Source organism: Protopterus annectens, chromosome 12.part0 (assembly GCF_019279795.1).
Source record: "Protopterus annectens isolate FY-2018-M chromosome 12.part0, PAN1.0, whole genome shotgun sequence".
In the NCBI taxonomy this organism is placed as follows: Eukaryota; Metazoa; Chordata; order Ceratodontiformes; family Protopteridae; genus Protopterus; species Protopterus annectens.
Genome location: NC_056746.1, coordinates 477,203,446 through 477,224,076, shown reverse-complemented (window position 1 = coordinate 477,224,076; position 20,631 = coordinate 477,203,446). Strand labels below are relative to the sequence as shown.

General features: G+C 43.8%; 1 protein-coding gene across 7 annotated transcripts in view; it reads left to right on the top strand.

Moving 5' to 3' along the window:
• EPN2 (epsin 2) overlaps positions 1 to 20,631 on the top strand; it is a 978,978-nt gene that overhangs the window by 926,097 nt on the left and 32,250 nt on the right. The gene's annotated exons all lie outside the window — the stretch shown is intronic.

Here is a 20,631-nt window from a genome sequence, read left to right as displayed (position 1 = left end):
TGGACATTCCCAAGTTCAAAATGTTGACGTTACAACAGCTTTTACCTCTGCTGGGCAAAGATCACTGGATGGTAACTTTAGATCTCAAGGAAGCTTACCTTCATGTGCCTATAAGACTAAGTTGCAGAAAGTATCTGCGTTTTCGAGCTGGAAATTCTCATTATCAGTTCTCTGCATTGCCCTTTGGCTTATCTACTGCCCAGAGTATTCACAAAGGTTCTGGCTCCAGTGATAGCTTACTTCAGGCTAAAAGGAATTCAAATCTATCCTTACTTGGACGACTGCCTGATTCTGGCTCAAGAAAAGGAAGACCTTCTACAGCATTTGGAATATGTCATAGCAGTGCTAAGATGCCTAGGGTATTCTGTGAACGAAATAAAGTCCAGTCTAGTACCCTCTCAAGACATGTGCTTTCTGGGTGTGAGACTGAATACAGCAGCCCAGATGGCCTTTTAACCCCGGACAAACAAAAGAATCTTTCCAGTTACTTCCATCAACTATCTCTTCAGTCCGGGCTGACTGCAAGGACAGTCCTTCAAGCCTTAGGGTTCATGGCATCTTGTATTCTGGTGCTTCCCAATGCCAAACTGCATATGAGGAAGCTACAATGGTATCTCAAAATGTATGGACACAGCACTGCCAGGATTTGGACACTGTCATTCAAATAATACCTTGCATTCAAAAGGAATTTTGTGTTGGGCTCAGGAATGTCACCTAAACAAGGGACTCTCTGTGACCCGGCCAGAGGCGAGTCAGATTCTAACGACAGATGCCTCAGACATTGCTTGGGGAGCTCATCTAAATGGAAAGTGGATACAAGACAAGTGGCCTGCCAGACTACAGCATCTACATATCAACATGAAGGAGATGTTAGCAGTCCAGTTTGCATTAATGGCTTTCAAGGAATTACTTCTTCCAGGGCAGGTGTTGATTCTAACAGACAACACAACTGTCATGTGGTACATCAACAAACAAGGGGGAACACATTCTTACCCATTGTGCAGGCAAGCAATGATTTTATGTGAGACTGCGCTCAGCTTGCAATTAACTCTTCAGGCAAGGTTTCTGCCGGGAGCACAGAACTCCTTAGCAGATGTGTTAAGCAGACAAATCATGGATCCCCACGAGTGGAAACTGGATCTTCATGTATTTCAAAAATTGACAGTGTCATGGGGAACTCCAGACATAGATCTGTTCGCTTCTCCACTAAACCACCAGCTGCCAAAGTTTTGCACAAAGAGGTTTCATCACACAGCTTGGAGAGTGGATGCTCTTTCTTTCAGTTGGAAAAATCTTCATGTGTATGCGTTCCCACCTCTGCCTCTTCTTCCAAAGGTGCTTCTAAAAGTCAGACAAGACAAGCCAAGGATGATTTTAATAGCTCCAGATTGGCCTCGGCAGCACTGGTACCCATTACTGAGGAGTCTGGTAAGGAAGCCTCCATGGCCTTTACCCTTGATTCCACACCTGTTGTCTCAAAGAGACGGTCACCTGCTCAATGTCAAGCTTCACTCTCTTCATCTAACAGCCTGGCATATTCTGTTTTGAAAGACAGTAGGTCTCAACTTCCTCAACAAGTTTTAAATGTGATTATGGAAGCCAGGAGACCTAGTACAAGGAAAGTGTACGCAGAAAAATGGAAGAGATTTTTATTTTGGAGTGCAGCGAACAATTTGGAGATTTCTGAGCCAAATTTGAGTGTGGCTCTTCAATATCTTACTGAGTTACTGGACAAAGGTTTGTCTTTCTCTTCCTTTAAGATTCATGCTGCAGCAATTTCAGCTCACTATGATTGTGACCCACCATTGTTTTCGCATCCTTTGTTCAAGCAATTTCTTAGAGGGGCAAAGAATATAAGACCCCCACGTAGAGCTCCTACTCCTGCTTGGGATCTCAATTTTGTGTTGGAGAAACTTACTCTACAACCTTTTGAGCCTCGGCTACTGCTGAATTGAAATACTTGTCATGGAAGACTGCTTTTTTGTTGGCCATTACTTCTGCAAGAAGGGTTTCTGAGTTGCAGGCCCTTATGGCAGTGGAGCCTTTTTTGATTTTTCATAAGGATAGGGTATCTTTACGTACTAATCCTTCCTTTATGCCTAAGGTGGTTTCTAGTGTGGCTTTAAACCAAACTATTCATTTGCCTACCTTTTATGCGGATCCCCAAAATAAAGGGGAAAAGATTTTGCACACTTTAGATGTACACAGGCAATTGCGTTATTATTTGAGCAGGACTAAGGATTTTAGGCAGTCTCAGCAGTTGTTTATTTCTTTTGCTTTGAGTTCAAAGGGCAAGCTTGTGTCAAAACAAACTATTTCTAGGTGGATTGGGTGTTGCATTGCATTTTGTTATTCCCATCATGGCAAGGAGATTCCAGCTGGGATTAGGCCTCATTCCACTAGGGCTACTGCCACTTCAACAGCATTTCTAAGGGAGTGGCAACAAAGGATATTTTGGAGGCAGCTACTTGGAGTTCAGTGCATACTTTCTCTAAGCATTATCACCTTCCTCTCTACTCTAAGTCTAGGGCTGGTTTTGCCACAGCTATTTTGCAAGGCATGTTGTCAGTTCCTGCTTCCTTATGATTTGCCAGCCTCCCTTACCTCTGCTTTGGGATTCTACCCAATAGTTAGGACTGCAGCAATGTGGAATGAAGAACATAGTACAGTTTTGTACCTACCATAAATGTAGATGTTCGAGGATCCACATTGCTGCAGTCCAATTTACCCTCCCTCCTTCCCCTCTGTGTTTAGGGGTGGTTGTGTAGGTGAAGTTATATTCTGCTGTTTTTGTATATATTGTATATATATATATTTTGGTGCAGGTATGTTGGGAATTTTTGGCTTTTGGCCTTATCTTTTCAGGGTCTTCTGACATCTGGGGCAAGAAAAGACTGAGGATATGACGTCGGTCATGCGCATTAGTACCCTGACGTACTGACGTCAGTCTAATGCGCCCTGACCGACGTCAGCCATATACTTTGGTATTCGGGCCGACTGGACAGCGGACTACCCAATAGTTAGGACTGCAGCAATGTGGATCCTCGAACATCTACATTTATGGTAGGTACAAAACTGTACTTTTTGTGCTAGATTTAACCACCGCCCTATTAAGCGTCGGTACGATCTTGCATTTCATTACCTTAGCCATAGGTTTAACTATATAATACCGTTGGAACAGCCGACGACCGGAGTTCATAAAAAGCGCAAGGATAAAGAAAAAGACAGGCATCCGAGGTCCAAAACCGACGACGAAGCCTCTTCTAGGCCAGTCGCCGGTTCTCAGTGAGGCGCTTTCGCAGCCCCTGACACCCGCTACCTCAGAGCCACAGGACGCCTCCAACTCCCACGTGGAGACAACTAGGCCTCTGGATACTCAAGGTATTGGTTCTTCGGAAACTAATCCCTCAGATGGGTCCAGAGCCGCTGAGAAGGCACCGGCTTCTGAGGGTGTTTTCAGACCTACACAGCTTTATATCAAGCCAACCTCAGCATCCAAGACAAATACTAAAACAGCTTTACAGACAAGGAAACATGTACAGCATTCTCCAGGACAGACTTCCATGCCTAAGAAACAGATGCTCAAAATGGCCGAAGACCTAATTACTTTGATCAGGGGTTCCCATCCCCCTCCTGATAAGAGGCCTAGGCAAGACACTGAATATGATTCCTTTGATCAGGTTTCCATTTCCTCTGACTCCTCTTCAGAACAGGGATATTCTATTCCTCCCTATGAGGATTCTGATGCTGAAGAATCTATTCCTTCAGCGTCTCCTCCTGAGAAGTATTCCTTTGGGGAAACCCTGCATACCATGAGGGAGCACTTCCACTGGGAGAGCCAAGATTACTCAGAATCTAAGAAAAGGCTCAGAGACTTTCTTCTACTACCTCAGCACAGACCTCTTGTTATTCCACCTGTTCTAGATATTGTAGATGATGTGTTTTCAGAGTCCGGACTGTCTCCTGACTCTTTACCTCCTGCACCTGTTAAGTCAGACAGATACTACAGGGTTCCAGATTCTCATAAATTTTTATACAAAAACCTTGCTGCTGACCCAGAAACTATATCTCAGGGTCCCAAAGGGGTTAAGGCCTCTACTGCAAAAAACCCTGTCCCCTCAGATAGGGATTCAAGAGCACTGGGCAGATGGGGGAAAAAAGTTTACACTTCTGCTACCTTGGCTGTAAGGGCTTTAAATTGTCAGTTTCATATGCTTAAATATCAGCAATACTTAATGTCACTGTTAAAGCAGAAAATGTTGACAAATTCTGAATGTTCTGAGAACAAGGAAATGCAGGATTTATTGCATGCAGCTGAAGAAGTGGGAAAGCATACTTTGCAATGTGGTTTTGATTCACTGGAGGCCTCTTGCAGGGCCGCAGTTACAGGTTCTGTCATTAGAAGGCATGCTTGGTTAAAGGAACAGAATCTGCCTGATCATGTTAAAGCAAAATTATTGGATGCTCCGTTACAGCATGATACTTTGTTTGGTGTTAAGGCAGAAGAGGTGTTGAAGAAAATGGAGGATAAAGCTAAATGGTACAGCCACCCAGATTTAGCAGGAACTGGCCTTCTAAGAATTGGTCCCTTCCAGTGTCAGACAGGCCACAAAGAGGCAGATACAGACGCCCTAGAGGCAGACTACAGCCTCAGGGCTCATACAGGCCCAAACAATGGGGTGCTTCTACCTCCAAAAGCGGAGAAGACAAATCACAGCCTTATAGGAAACAGTCCCAATGACTTCCCTCTGCCAATGCCAAGCACTTATCTTTTGGCAGCACCCTTAGAGGGAAAGCTAGCACTTTTTTCACAAAATTGGCACATGATCACTCAGGACAAATGGGTCTTAAATATAGTCTCTCAGGGCTACAGGTTCCACTTTCACACCCTTCCAAAGGCAAAAGATATGCCAGACCTGCCACACAATCAATGGGCAGAGGCACAAAAACAAGTTTCGTCTCTCATGGACATGAGGGCTATACAGCCAGTGCCTCAACAAGAGCAGGGACAAGGATTTTACTCAAGACTTTTCTTAGTACCAAGAAAGGACAAAGCCTGGAGACCAATTCTGAACCTGTCTATCCTAAACACTTTTCTGGACATTCCAAAATTCAAAATGTTGACTCTGCAGCAGCTTCTGCCCATGCTGGGCAAGAAGGCTTGGCTTGTAACTTTGGACCTCAAAGAGGCATACCTGCATGTCCCAATCAGACAGTCTTGCAGAAGATACCTCAGATTCATAGCTGGCTCAATGCACTACCAATTCTCTGCACTGCCCTTTGGCTTATATACTGCGCCCAGGGTCTTCACAAAATGCCTGGCACCAGTAATTGCATTTTGCAGACAAAGAGGAATTCAAATATATCCCTACTTGGACGACTGCCTTATTCAAGCAGAGACCAAAGACATTCTACTAAAGCATCTGGCATTTGTAAAAAGATTACTAATTTGCCTACGGTACACAGTAAACAAAAAGAAATCAAAACTAGTACCCTCTCAAGAGATAATATTCCTGGGTGCAAGCTTAAATACAACTGCCCAGATGGCTTATCTCATGCCAGACAAAGACAGCTGACTTCTTACTTCGAAAGCAAGCAACAAAGACCCAGTTATCTGCAAGAAAAAATCTGCAGGCTCTGGGCTACATGGCATCCTGCATTCTACTAATTCCATATGCAAGACTGCATATGAGAAAACTACAACAGTATCTAAAAAGTGTTTGGACTCAACATTGCCACAGCCTGGAAACATTACTCTCATTCCTTGCCTGCAACAGGAGTTTCGATGGTGGGCACAGGCCTGTCACTGCAACAAGGGACAGCCATTCACTTTACCCACAGCCAGGCAGATACTAACAACAGATGCATCAGATTATGCCTGGGGGGGGGGACATGGCAGGAAAATGTATTCAGGGCACATGGCCTCCAAGCCAAATGCACCTTCATATCAATCAAAAAGAGATGCTAGCTGTACAGAATGCCCTGACAGCCTTCAAGGACCTACTTCATCCAGGAACAACCGCTGATAAAGGCGGACAATACTACAGTCATGTGGTACATAAACAAGCATGGAGGCACACATTCCTACCCCCTCTGCAGACAAGCCATGACTTTGTGGAACACAGCATTGACTTATCAAGTACACCTGCAAGCACAATTCCTGCCAGGAAAGACAAATACTTTGGCAGACGATCTAAGCAGAAATCTCATGGATCCTCATGAGTGGAAACTAGATCCACAGATCTTCAGCATGATAACAGGGAAATGGGGATGCCCAGACATAGATCTATTTGCCTCTCCTCACAGCTGCCAGCTACAGAGATTCTGCACTCGGATTTATCACAAACAAGCATGGAAAGTGGACTCCCTTTCATTCAGCTGGAAAGCCCTTACAGTATATGCCTTCCCTCCTCTGCCTCTCCTCCACAAGATACTCCTAAAGGTCAGACAAGACGAGGCAAAAATGATCCTGATTGCCCCAGACTGGCCACGCCAGCACTGGTACCCAATCCTAAAGAGTTGTCTCAAGGCCCAGCCTGGACATCATCTCAAATAACTAATTTGCTGACCCAACAAAACAATCAGATCCTGCACACCCAACTCAGAACCCTAAATCTGGCTGCATGGCGGATAATGTGACCATTCAGAACACACCTCTCTCTAAAGCAGTTATGGATGTTATTTTGGAGGCCAGGAGGCCCAGCACCAGAAAATCGTATGCAGAAAAATGGAAGAGATTCTGTGCTTGGAACCAGGCACAAGGAATTGACACTCTTGTACCAAATATTCCTCAGATTTTACAATATCTAACTGAGATGCTGGACGAAGGCCTATCCTTCTCATCAGTTAAGATCCATGCCTCTGCCATTTCAGCTCATTACAATAGGGATCCACCTATTTTTTCTCATCCACTGCTAAGGCAGTATCTCAGAGGGGCCAAAAACATAAGACCTCCAAGGAGAGCTCCAATACCTGCATGGAACCTCAATTTTGTCTTGGAAAAAACTCACACTGCCTCCTTTTGAGCCAGCCAATACAGCTGAGATAAAAATACTTATCATGGAAAACAGCTCTTCTCCTAGCAATAACTTCAGCAAAAAGAGTCTCAGAGTTACAGGCACTAATGGCTGTGGAACCTTTTATTATTTTCCATCCGGACAGGGTCTCTCTCAGGACAAACCCAACATTTATGCCTAAGGTAGTGTCCAGTGTGGCTCTTAACCAAACCATACATTTGCCTACCTTTTATCCAAACCCGCAGAATAAGGGGGAGAGACTTCTGCATTCTTTGGACATACACAAGACAGCTACGCTTTTACTTGGACAAAACTAAAGCTTTCAGAAAGACTGAGCAACTCTTAGTGGCATATGCTGCAGGATCGCAAGGAAAAGCTATTTCAAAGCAGACTATTTCAAAATGGATAGGCCACTGCATTCGTTTCTGCTATTCACAACATGGCAAATCAGTGCCTAAAGGCATTAGGCCACATTCTACCAGCGCAGCAGCCACTTCAGCAGCCTTCCTTAGAGGAGTACCAACCAAGGACATTTTGGAGGCTGCAACCTGGACTTCAGTGCACACTTTTACAAAGCACTACCACCTACCTCTTTACTCTAAATCCAGAGCAGGCTTTGCCACTGCAGTTCTGCAGGGCCTCATAGCCACTCCTAATTCTATTTAGGCACAGCCACCCAACCTCAGCTTTGGGATTCAACCCAAGTGTAATGACTGCAACAGTGAAACACGATGAACATAGTACAGTTGTGTACCTACCATAAATGTAGATGTTTGAGTGTATTCACTGTTGCAGTCCAAGTTACCCTCCCACCATCCCCGTTTCATTGCTGGGACTTATCTGTACTTCTCTATTCTATACAACCTATGTGGTGTATTTGCTTGTAGATGAAGGTTATGTGCATGCTTTCTTTTTTATAATCAGAATTTTTTAGCCTACCCTTTTGGGGGCACCTGACATCTGGGGCAAGAAAAACTGAACAAAGTGGCGTCGGCTGCATCTTTTATACCCCTGGTGCACTGACATCATGGAAGAGGCGACAGCAACCGACGTTGGACCAGGACTTTGGAATTCAGGCCGAATGCGGGTAGCCTGCCAGCAGGATAACCCAAGTGTAATGACTGCAACAGTGAATACACTCGAACATCTACATTTATGGTAGGTACACAACTGTACTTTTTTATAATTAGCTCACATACTTGGAATGAAAGAAAAACCTTTCGAAAGGACATTAAATTCATCAGTACTAAATAAATAATCAGTCAAATTAAATATCGGACAGTCATCTATTTTCCTTTTCCCCTTCCCCCTCTTTTCTTCTTGGGTCTGTTGTTCTTGGGAAGACTCAACATGGGTTGGTTCAGTGTAAAATTTCCTGCTTGAAAATAAGAGGAAATAGTAGTTTCACAGTGGTTAATAACTGGTTCAGAATTATTAATGGAACAATTGCCAATGTTTTCATTCGTATTGTTGGAGTTGATGTTACTAGCAGACATCTATACATGAGAACTGTTCTCATGGTCCAGCCATGCTCCTGAAAAATCATCCAATTGAGAAACAATGGCCCCTGCGGAAACTTTACCTGATGAAAGAGAATAATTGTCCAAAGGCTTAAGATCTGCTTTAGAAATTGGATAAGCCTCATTCAAAAAATATAGTTGACCATCACAATTAAGTTTCTTGTCTTAACACTTAAGAACTGCAACATTCCGATCAACTTTGTTCAGAATATCTCCATGCAACAAACAGAAATGATAAAAGCTAGGATGTTTAACAGCTTGTTCATTAAGAATCTGATCTTCATTACGTATTAAATTGGATTTATGCTTGATTAAGATCTTAATCATTTCAAGCCTAGTGTTGTTAAACAAAGGAAACTAATTTGGCATGCACTAGAAAATGGATTGACTTCAGGAACTTGCAGGATGTTCTGCAACAAATTAGGATCCTGAACCAATAAATTGTGAACCATAGTCTTGGTGTTTTTATCAGAAGATGTACCAGAGGTGGAAAAACTTCCAATGGAATGTTGACTGTTGTCACTGTGGCTGTTTGATTCATAACTCAGCCTAGCTGAAGTCACCTGCACTTGCTCCACCATTTGTGCCATATTTTGACTCTGCTCCAATAGTTATATATATATATATATATATATATATATATATATATATATATATATATATTATGTATACATATATATATATCATCTTCTTTCTGCTGTTCCCGTTAGGGGTCGCCACAGTAGATCACCTGTTTCCATTTCTTCCTGTCCTCTGCATCTTGCTCTGTCACACCAACCACCTGCATGCCCTCTCTCACCACATCCATAAACCTTATCTTTGGCCTTCCTCTTTTCCTGTTACCTGGTAGCTTCATCCTTAGCATCTTTTTCCCAATATAGTCAGCATCCCTCCTCAGCACATGTCCAAACCAATGTAATCTAGCCTCTCTGGCTTTGTCTCCAAACCTTCCAACCTGGGCTGACCCTCTAATATACTTATTCCTAATCCTGTCCAACCTCGTCATACCCAGTGCAAATCTTAACATCTTTAACTCTGCCACATCCAGCTCAGACTCCTGCCTTTTTGTCAGTGCTACTGTCTCCAACCCATGTAATGTAGCTGGTCTCGCTACCCTCTTGTAGACCTTCCCTTTCACTTTTACAGGTACTCGTCTGTCACAAATCACTCCTGACACTCTTCTCCACCCACTCCATCCTGCCTGTACTCTCTTCTTCACCTCTCTTCCACACTCACCGTTACTCTGAACTATTGACCCTAAGTATTTAAACTCATCCACCTTCGCCACTTCTACTCCTTGCATCCTCACCATTCCTCTATCCTCCCTCTCATTCACACACATATATTCTGTCTTAGTCCTGCTGACCTTCATTCCTCTTCTCTCTAGATCATATCTCCATCTCTCCAGGGTCTCCTCCACCTGTTCCCTACTCTCACTACAGATCACAATGTCATCTGCAAACATCATAGTCCACGGGGACTCCTGTCTGATCTCGTCTGTCAACCTGTCCATCACCATTGCAAATAAGAAAGGGCTCAGAGCTGATCCTTGATGTGACCCCACCTCCACCTTAAACGCATCCGTCACTCCCACCGCAGACCTCACCGTTGTCACACTACCCTCGTACATATCCTGTACCACTCTTACATACTTCTCTGACAGTCCTGTCTTCCTCATACAATACCACAACTCCTCTCTAGGCACCCTGTCATATGCTTTCTCTAAGTCTACAAAAACACAATGCAACTCCTTCTGACCTTCTCTGTACTTCTCCATCAACACTCTCAGAGCAAACATCGCATCTGTAGTGCTCTTTTCCGGCATGAAACCGTACTGCTGATCACTAATCATCACGTCCCTTCTTAACCTAGCTTCCACTACTTTTTCCCATAACTTCATGCTGTGACTGATCAATTTAATCCCTCTGTAGTTACTACAGCTCTGCACATCACCCTTATTCTTAAAAATCGGTACCAAAACACTTTTTCTCCATTCCTCAGGCATCCTCTCACTTTCTAAGATTTCATTAAAGAATCTGGTTAAAAACTCCACTGCCATTTCACTTAAACACCTCCATGCTTCCACAGGTATGTCATCTTGGCCAACAGCCTTTCCATTCTTCATTCTGTTCATAGCTATCCTTACTTCCTCCTTGCTAATCCATTGTACTTCATGATTCACTATCCCTACATCATCCAACCTTCTCTCCCTCTCAATATATAAATAAATGTGCGTTACTCTTGCTTTTTATTTTTCCTACCATCTTTCCTTTCACAGCTATTGTTTCACTTCTTGAGGCAGTAAAGCTTTGCCGTCTATATGGTACTCTGCTTGAGCTTCTGGCATTTAGAGCATGTGGAAGGCACAGTCAAACTTTGAAAAGGTGGGCAGATTGGTCATATCTTTGACAGGATGTAACCACAATAGCTTAGGCTAATGCAAATGTGCTTTATTTAAGCGTCAGCTGTTACAATAACTTTACTTGTACAGCTGTACTTTTCTGACAATTCTGGGGTATTTGGCATCCACTCTACTCTAAAGTGCAACTAGCTGAACTGCACATGAGGATGCTTCAGTTGCAGAATAATGGATGTGCATAGACATTGAGATGCTACTTGGGACACTACTAAATCTTCTTTCTAAAAATCAAAGCAGCTGTTTGTCTCAGTTGCAGAAAACAAATTATTACCAGTGACAAACAATTTCTAACTGGCTATCAGACTGCTTTAACTTCTACTGTAAGACTGATGGCAAGGCACAGCAAGAAAAAGTAACCACTCATTCCACAGGGGGAACTGCTGCTACCGGTTTAGAAGCAACCAACCTGGTCCTCAGTTCACACCTTCTCAAAATGCAACAGTTTGCGTGTGATCTCGGTGGCAAGGACTGGGTTTGCCTCTACTGTATAATATTTTTACTTGCATGTGTAATTATAAATAACATACAGGTGCATTGTCTCTTACTTTTACTGCACTGTGTGCAACTCTGTGTATTATTTGGTATAGTTATAATTTGCAGTTTATTTTGTACCATGTTGCTAGGATTGTGGCTGAAAAAGTTCTGTCAATCAGTTCATTTACCTGGTTATCAAACTGAATTAAAAATTAAATAAATGCCCTGAAGGTAATCATCTAATCCTCGTCATGATAGTCACCCAACCTGGACTGGGCCAGGAGTGAGAATATTCCCTATAAGTTATGACTGCTGCAGTGATTGAAGATATAGTGCAGTTGTGTGAAGCAGCTTACCATAATAGTAGATGCTTTAAAATGATCACTGTTGCAGTCTTGATGTTCATCGTGTTACCCTGCTGCAGTCATCACACTTGGGATATCCTGCCATCAGGCGGTCCCGCAGTCGGCCCGAATTCCAAAGTCTAGGTCCGGCGTCGGTTGCTGTCACTTCTTCCCTGACGTCAGTGCGCCAGGGGTATATAAGAGGCATCCGATGCCATTTTCTTCCGTCTTTCTTGCCGCGCGGTGCCCGAAGCAGAAGCAGTTCGCAAGTGCCGGTCGGCCTACACCTGAGATTTTCGATTTGAATTTCAGTCCGAAGTCTTCAATAAAGCTAAGTACCCCGTTGGGGAACATTTTCTTACCTCAGTCCGATGTCAGAAAAAGTTAACAATTGCATTTCTTGTGGGAAGCAAATACCTCATAAGGACTTCCATTCCTATTGTATTCCTTGCCTAGGCCAGACCACGACGTCACAGGTTGTCGGTTTTGCGCTAGGTTTAATAAACGCACTATCAAATGCCGTTTTGACTTTGCACGGCATTACTTTGATAGGAAATTTAATTATATCATGCCGTCGTAGCAGCCGACGACTGCAATTCATAAAAAACGCAAGGATAAGGACAGGCAGCCTAGGAATAAGCCAGACCCTGAGGCCTCAGCTGGGCCTGTCGCCGGTTCTCCGGTTTTCAGTGAGGTCCCTATTCAGCCCCTGACGACCGCAGAGCTGGAACCCCAGACAGCTGCCGACTCCCAAGCGGAGTCTACTAGGCCGACGCAGCCATCTACCGACACTGGAGCAGAATTAGACACCGGTGCAGAGGAAACACCTTTGGTTGCAGAAGGTGTCTTCAGACCAACTACACTCACCATTAATTCTTATGCTAAGCTTAAAACTCCTTTAAAACCTAAGAAAACTGTTCTTCAGTCTACAGGTCAAGGCCCCATGCCTAAGAAACAGCTGCTTAAGATGTCTGAAGATTTAATTACCCTTATCAGGGGTTCCCATCGCCCTCCTGATATAAAAGACCAAGACAAGAGGAGGATTACGCATCCTCTGACCAGGTTTCTCTCTCCTCAGATTCTTCTGAGGAACAGGATTACACTTTTCCACCTTATGAGGATTCTGATGCTGAATACTATTCCCTCAGCATCTCCCCCTGAAGACTACTCCTTTGGGGAAACATTACATACCATGAGGGAACATTTCCACTGGGAAGGCCAGGATTACTCAGATTCTAAGAAAAGGCTCCGAGAGTTCCTTTTTATTACCCCAGCACAGACCTCTTGCTATCCCTCCTGTTTTAGATATTGTGGATGATGTCTACTTGGAGTCCAGTTTAAATCCAGACTCTCTACCTCCTGCTCCAGCCAAACCAGACAGATACTACAGAGTACCTGACTCTCACAAATTCCTTTATAAAAGCCGTGTAGCTGACCCAGAAACCATATCCTAGGGTCCTAAGGGAGCAAAAGCTTCTATGGCTAAAAATCCTGTGCCCTCTGAAAGAGATTCCAGAGCCCTAGATAGATGGGGAAAGAAAATATACACATGTTGAAATATCAAAAATTCCTGATGTCTCAGTTAAAACAAAAAATGAGCACACATTCAGAACAGCCTGAATTCAAGGAAATGCAGGATCTGTTGCATGCAGCTGAACAGGTGGGCAAGCATACTTTACAATGCGGATTTGATTCACTGGAAGCTTCCTGTAGAGCAGCTGTTACTGGCTCTGTCATTCGTAGACGTGCTTGGTTAAAAGAGCAAACCCTCCCTGACCATGTTAAAGCAAAATTATTAGATGCACCTTTACAACAGGATGTATTATTTGGTGTCAAAGCAGAAGAGGTTTTAAAGAAAAGGGAGGATAAGGCTAAATCTATGCAAACGGTCAAGGATTTCTTGCAGGTACAGCCCCCTCGCTTCAGCAGATATTGGCCAACAAAAAATTGGTCTTTTCCAGCTTCAGACAGATCACAGAGGGGCAAATACAGACGCCCAAGGGACAGAGGTCAGCCACAGGGCCCTTACAAACCTCGCCAATGGGGTACTGCTACCCAGAAAGGAGGAGAAGACAGGCCCCAAGCTAGCAGAAGGCAGACACAATGACTCTATCCTCAAACTACCAAGCAAATCTCTCCTGACAACACCCTTGGGATGAAAGCTAGCATTTTTTGCAGACAACTGGAGCATCATCACAAAAGACAAATGGGTTCTAAACATTGTCTCTCAAGGATACAGATTCCACTTTCATACCTTACCAAGGATCAAAGGAATGCCAAACCTGCCACCAAATCAATGGGCAGAGGCACAAAAACAAATTACAGCTCTCATGAACATGAGAGCCATTCAGCAGGTACCTACACTGGAGCAAGGACAAGGATTTTACTCAAGACTCTTCCTAGTTCCAAGAAAGGACAAAGCAGATCTTTCAATTCTGAACACCTATCTGCAAGTACCAAAAATTCAAGATGCTAACACTACAGCAGCTTCTTCCCATGCTGGGCAAGAATGCTTGGCTAGTCACTTTGGACCTCAAGGAGGCATACCTGCATGGTCCCTATCAGACAAAATTGCAAAAGATATCTCCGCTTCATTGCAGGTTCAACGCATTATCAATTCTCTGCACTGCCCTTTGGCTTATCTACTGCGCCCAGGGTCTTCACAAAATGCCTGGCACCAGTAATTGCATACTGCAGACAAAGAGGAATTCAAATATACCCATACCTGGATGACTGTCTTATTCAAGCAGAAAGCAAGGACCTTCTTTTACAGCATCTGGCATTTGCCAAACACCTTCTAAGTTGCCTAGGGTACACAGTAAACGAAAAGAAATCAAAACTAGTGCCCTCACAAAACATAATATTGCTGGGTGCCAGCTTGAATACAACGGCACAGATGGCTTATCTCACGCCAGACAAACGACAGCCATTTCAATATTTCAAAATGGCAACAAAGACACAACTCCCTGCAAGAAAAATTCTGCAGGCCTTGGGATTCATGGCATCTTGCATACTACTAATACCATTTGCAAAACTGCATATGAGGAAATTACAATGGTACCTGAAAAGTGTATGGACTCAGCACAGCCACAGCTTGGTAACAATGATTCCATTCATTCCCTGCCTTCAACAGGAGTTTCTATGGTGGGCACAGGCATGTCACCTCAACAAGGGTCAGCCTTTCACCTTACCCACAGCCAGGCAAACTATGACAACAGATGCATTGGACTATGCCTGGGGAGCACACATGGCAGGACAGTGCATTCAGGGCAAATGAACTACAGATCAGAGACACCTGCATATCAATCAAAAAGAAATGCTAGCAGTGCAGAATGCCCTAACAGCTTTCAAGGACCTTCTACACCCAGGACAACTACTAATAAGGACAGACAACATCACAGTTATGTGGTACATAAAGAAGCAAAGGGGGCACACATTCCTACCCTCTATGCAGGCAAGCTATGATCTTGTGGAACACTGCACTGTCTTACCAGGTTCAATTACAAACACTATTCCTGCCAGGAAAGAAAAACACATTGGCAGACAACCTAAGCAGAAACATCATGGATCCACACGAATGGAAACTAGATCCACAAGTATTTGCAATGATAGCTCAAAAATGGGGACGCCCAGACATAGATCTGTTTGCAAGCCACCACAACCACCAACTTCAAAAATTTTGCACAAGGACCTTCCATCCACTAGCTTGGAAAGTGGATGCCCTCTCATTCAGTTGGAAAACATTAACAGTATATGCCTTCCCTCCACTGCCTCTTCTAGCAAAGGTACTGCTGAAAGTCAGATTAGAGAGGCCACAAATGATTCTCGTTGCACCAGACTGGCCACGCCAACATTGGTATCCAATTCTAAGGAACATGGCCCAGGGCCCACCATGAATTTTGCCACAAATACCTCACCTGCTCACCCAGTGAGACAGACTGATTCTACACAGCCAGCTCAAGACTAAACCTGGCTGCATGGCAAATTACCTAAACAACCAGCCAACACCTTTATCCAAAGTTGTTATGGATGTTATTCTGGAGGCCAGGAGGCCCAGCACCAGGAAAACCTATTCAGACAAATGGAAAAGATTTTGTGCCTGGAACCAGGCTAAAGGCCTAAATCCCCTGGAGCCGAACATTCCTCAGATTCTACAATATTTAACTGAGATGTTACACAAAGGGCTTTCCTTTTCATCTATTAAGATCCACGCCTCAGCAATTTCAGCTCATTACAACACTGATCCTCCTTTATTTTCACATCCACTCCTAAGACAGTACCTCAGAGGGACTAAGAACTTAAGACCGCCAAGGAGAGCTAGAACACCTACTTGGGATCTCAACTTTTTCCTGGAAAAGTTTACACTGCCACCCTTTGAACCAGCTTTTTCAACTGATTTAAAATTTCTTTCATGGAAAACTGCCCTACTACTAGCAATAACCTCAGCCAGAAGAGTTACAGGCACTAATGGCAGTGGAACCTTTCCTCCTTTTTCATCAAGGCAGAGTTTCTCTATGAACTAATCCTTCCTTTATGCTAAAGGTGGTATCCAGTGTGGCCCTAAACCAAACCAATCACTTGCCCACCTTCTTCCCAAATCCCCAGAACAAAGGAGAAAGACTCCTGCACTCTTTGGACATTCACAGGCAATTACGTTACTACTTGGGTAAAACTAAGGCTTTCAGAAAAACTGACCAGCTCTTTGTAGCCTATGCCACAGGATCACAAGGAAAAGCTATCTCAAAACAGACCATTTCTAAATGGATAGGACATTGCATAAGTTTCTGCTACACACATCATGGGAAACCAGTACCTGCTAACATTAGGTCCCACTCTACCAGGGCTACAGCTACATCAGCAGCCTTTCTCAGGGGAGTGCCAACCAAGGATATTCTAGAAGCTGCTACTTGGAGTTCAGTGCACACCTTCACCAAACACTTTCACTTTCCTCTTTACTCTAAGACTAGAGCTGGTTTTGCCACTGCAGTTTTGCAGGGCCTACTAGCTTCTTCTAACCCTGTTTGACTCCACCTTCCCTCCTGAGCTTTGGGATTCAACCCAAGTGTGATGACTGCAGCAGGGTAACACGATGAACATAGTACAGTTTTGTACCTACCATAAATGTAGATGTTCGAGTGTTCACCCTGCTGCAGTCCAGGTTACCCTCCCTCCATCCCCTCTGAACTAGCTGAACTTATATCTACCACTTTATCCTATACTACCTATGTGGTGTATTTGCTTGTACCTAAGGGTTTTGTTTTATTTTTATATAGTCATATGCATATATATATAAATATATATAAATATATATATATATATATATATATATATATATATATATATATATATATATATATATATATATTGCATACCTTTTGGGGGTACCTGACATCTGGGGCAAGAAAAACTGAAGAAAATGGCATTGGATGCCTCTTATATACCCCTGGCGCACTGACGTCAGGGAAGAAGCGACAGCAACCGACGCCGGACCAAGACTTTGGAATTCGGGCCGACTGCGGGGACCGCCTGACGGCAGGATAACCCAAGTGTGATGACTGCAGCAGGGTAAACACTCGAACATCTACATTTATGGTAGGTACAAAACTGTACTTTTCTCCTCCTTCTATCCTATCTTTTGTATGGAAACATGAAGGGCCAGGCTGGGTATCTTTGTAATGCTTCCCCATCCACACCTTATAGCCCTGCTCCCTTCATCTCTGATGTTTTTCGTGTTTCACTGTTGCAGTCATCACATTTGGGTTATCTGCCTGCAGGTAGCCCTCAGTCGGCCTGAATACCAGAGTCTTGGGATTTCTGCGTCGGATGCTATTGCTTCTTCCATGACGTCAGGGGTGTAAAACATGCAGCCGACGCCATTACATTAGCTTTTCTTGCCGTGCAGTGTCCGAAGCAGAAGCAGTTTGCAAGTGCCGGTCGTCCGCCTCCTGAAATTTTCGTTTTTCGCGTTTCAGACCTGAAGTCTTCTAAAAGATAAGTATCCCGTTGGGGATCCTTTTTTCTTGCTCTAACCGATGTCAGAAAAAGTTAATAACTGTCTTGGCTGTGGAAGGCAAATACCTCACAGAGATTTTCATTATTACTCCATCACCTGTTTAGGCCCAGACCACGACGTTCCTCGCTCTCGGTTCATCGTCGGGCTATTTTTGTCGCTAAATTCTTTTGCTCTCATTCTCTGTATTCCAAAATGGTTTCGATAAGCCTTCCGACTGCTGATCTTCAGAAAAAAATGTAAGGATAAAGAGAGAGACAGACCGCATTGGTCCAAAACTGCCGACGACGCTTCCGTTAAGCTAGTTGCCAGTCCATCAGTAATCAGTGAGGTGCTTTCACAGCCCATGAATACCCGCTTCTACAGATTCACAGACCTCTACTGAGACCCATTTGGAGTCCAGTATGCTGCGAGATGCTTCTTCGAATATGGAACCTATGGATGTCTCTACCTTGGATGGGTCCGGAGCCACTGTGCAGGCACCGGCTTCTGAGGGTGTATTCAGGCCTTCTGATTTTCATATTAAACAGACAACTTTGTTTCAAGCCAAAAATACCGAAGTTCTCAGGCTCAGAGTTTGCTCTATGCCTAGGAAACTGATGACCAAAGCGCATTCTCTGGCCAACTTGCCTCAGAAACAAATGCTTAGAATGGCTGAAGATCTTATTACTTTAATTAGGGGAAGCCAGCCTTCCCCCTCAAAAAGACCAAGAACTGATTTTACTTCCGATTCTTCAGATCATGAGCCTGTTGACTCTGATCCTTCTGATCACCAGGACATACCCTTATCTACCTATAAGAATTCTGATGCAGAGGATTCCATTCCCTCTGCTTCCCCACCAGAAGATTTTTCCTTTGGTGAAACCCTGCATGTACCCTTAGAGAGCATTTCCGCAGGGAGTGCCAGGACTACCCAAAGTCCAAAAAGAGACTCAAGGAATTTTTAAACTTGCCTCAGCACAGGCCTCTATCTATCCCTTCTGTTCTGGAAATTGTAGATGTTGTCTTCTTAGAATACAGCCTTACCCCTGATACTTTACCTCCAACTCCCAGGAAACCTGACAGGTACTACAGAGTACCTGACTCCCACAAGTTCCTCTTTAAGAATCCTACTGCGAATTCAGAGACCATTTCCCAGGGACATAAAGGCATTAAGGCTACTACAGCCAAAAACCCTACCCCTTCGGACAAAAACCCTACCCCTTCGGACAGGGACTCTAGGGCTTTAGACAGATGGGGTAAGAAGGTATACACCTATGCTACTCTTGCCATCAGGGCTTTAAATTGCCAGTTTCATATGTTAAAGTATCAGCAATATATTATGGAGCTAATTAAACAGAAAATGATGTTGATTCCTGATTGTGTAGAAAATAAAGATTTACAAGAGTTAATGCATTCTGCTAACCAAGTTGGAAAACATACTTTGCAATGTGGTTTTGATGCCTTAGAAGCATCTTGCAGGGCTGCTGTCACTGGGTCTGTTGTTAGAAGGCATGCTTGGCTTAAGGAACAAATCTTGCCAGACCATGTCAAAGCAAAATTAGTAGATGCACCATTAAATCAAGAATGACTGTTTGGCAATAAAGCAGAAGTCCTCAAAAAGATGGAGGAAAAAGCTAAATCTAAGCAAACTGTTAAAAGATTTCCTATAGGTACAGCCACCTAGATTCAGAAGGCATTGGCCTTCTAAAAAGTGGTCCTTTCCAGTCCCTCCCAGACCTTCTTAGTCCAAACCCAAGAACAGTAGACTACCAAGATTACAGTCTCAGGGTATGCACACATCTAAGCAATGTAGTGCTCCCACCTCTAAAACAGGGAGTAGTAAGCCACCATCCTATGGTAAAATCTCACAGTGACTTATCCTTAACTCTTCCAAGCCTTCCCCAAGTACTTGCACCCTTAGGAGGAAAACTTGCCCTGCATGCAGAAAACTGGGAGTACATCACCAAAGACAGATGGGTCTTGAACATTGTATCCCAGGGATACAGATTCTACTTCCACTCACTGCCAACCCCAAGTGGGCAGAGGCCCAAAAGCAAGTACTTTCTCTTCTCAGTATCAAGGCTATTCAACCTGTCCCAGCAGAGCAAAGGGGACAAGGTTTTTACTCAAGACTGTTTTTGCTACCTAGAAAGGAAAACTCTTGGCGCCCTATCCTGGATCTGTCTATTCTCAACACCTTCCTGGTGGTTCCAAGGATCAAAATGCTTACTCTTCAACAGCTGCTTCCTATGCTAGCCAAGGACTCCTGGCTAGCCACCCTAGACTTAAAAGAAGCTTATCTGCACATCCCCATAAGGGAATCTTGCAGGAAATACTACATTTCAGAGCAGGCTGTATGCACTGTCAGTTCTCTGCACTTCCCTTTGGCTTATCTACTGCGCCCAGGGTGTTCACAAAATGCCTAGCTCCAGCCATTGTATATTGCAGGCAGAGAAAAATTCAAATTTACCCATACTTGGACGATTGCCTGATTCAGGCGGACAGTCAGGAATTGCTTCTCCAGCAACTGACATCTGTAAAGAGACTTCTAACTTCACTGGGGTAAACAGTAAATGAAAATAAATCACATCAGGTACCCAGCCAACAGATTGCATTCCTGGGAGCAAGCTTGAACACAACTTCCCAGATGGCATTCCTCACTCCAGAAAAACAAATTTATTTGACAAACTACTTCAGTCTACTGGCCACCAAAGCCCAGCTGTCTGCAAGAAAAATACTGCAAGCCCTAGGGTTCATGGCCTCTTGCATTCTACTAATTCCATATGCAAGACTGCATATGAGGAAAGTTCAGTGGTACTTAAAAAGTCTCTGGTGTCAGCATTCTCAGGACCTGGAAACAATGATT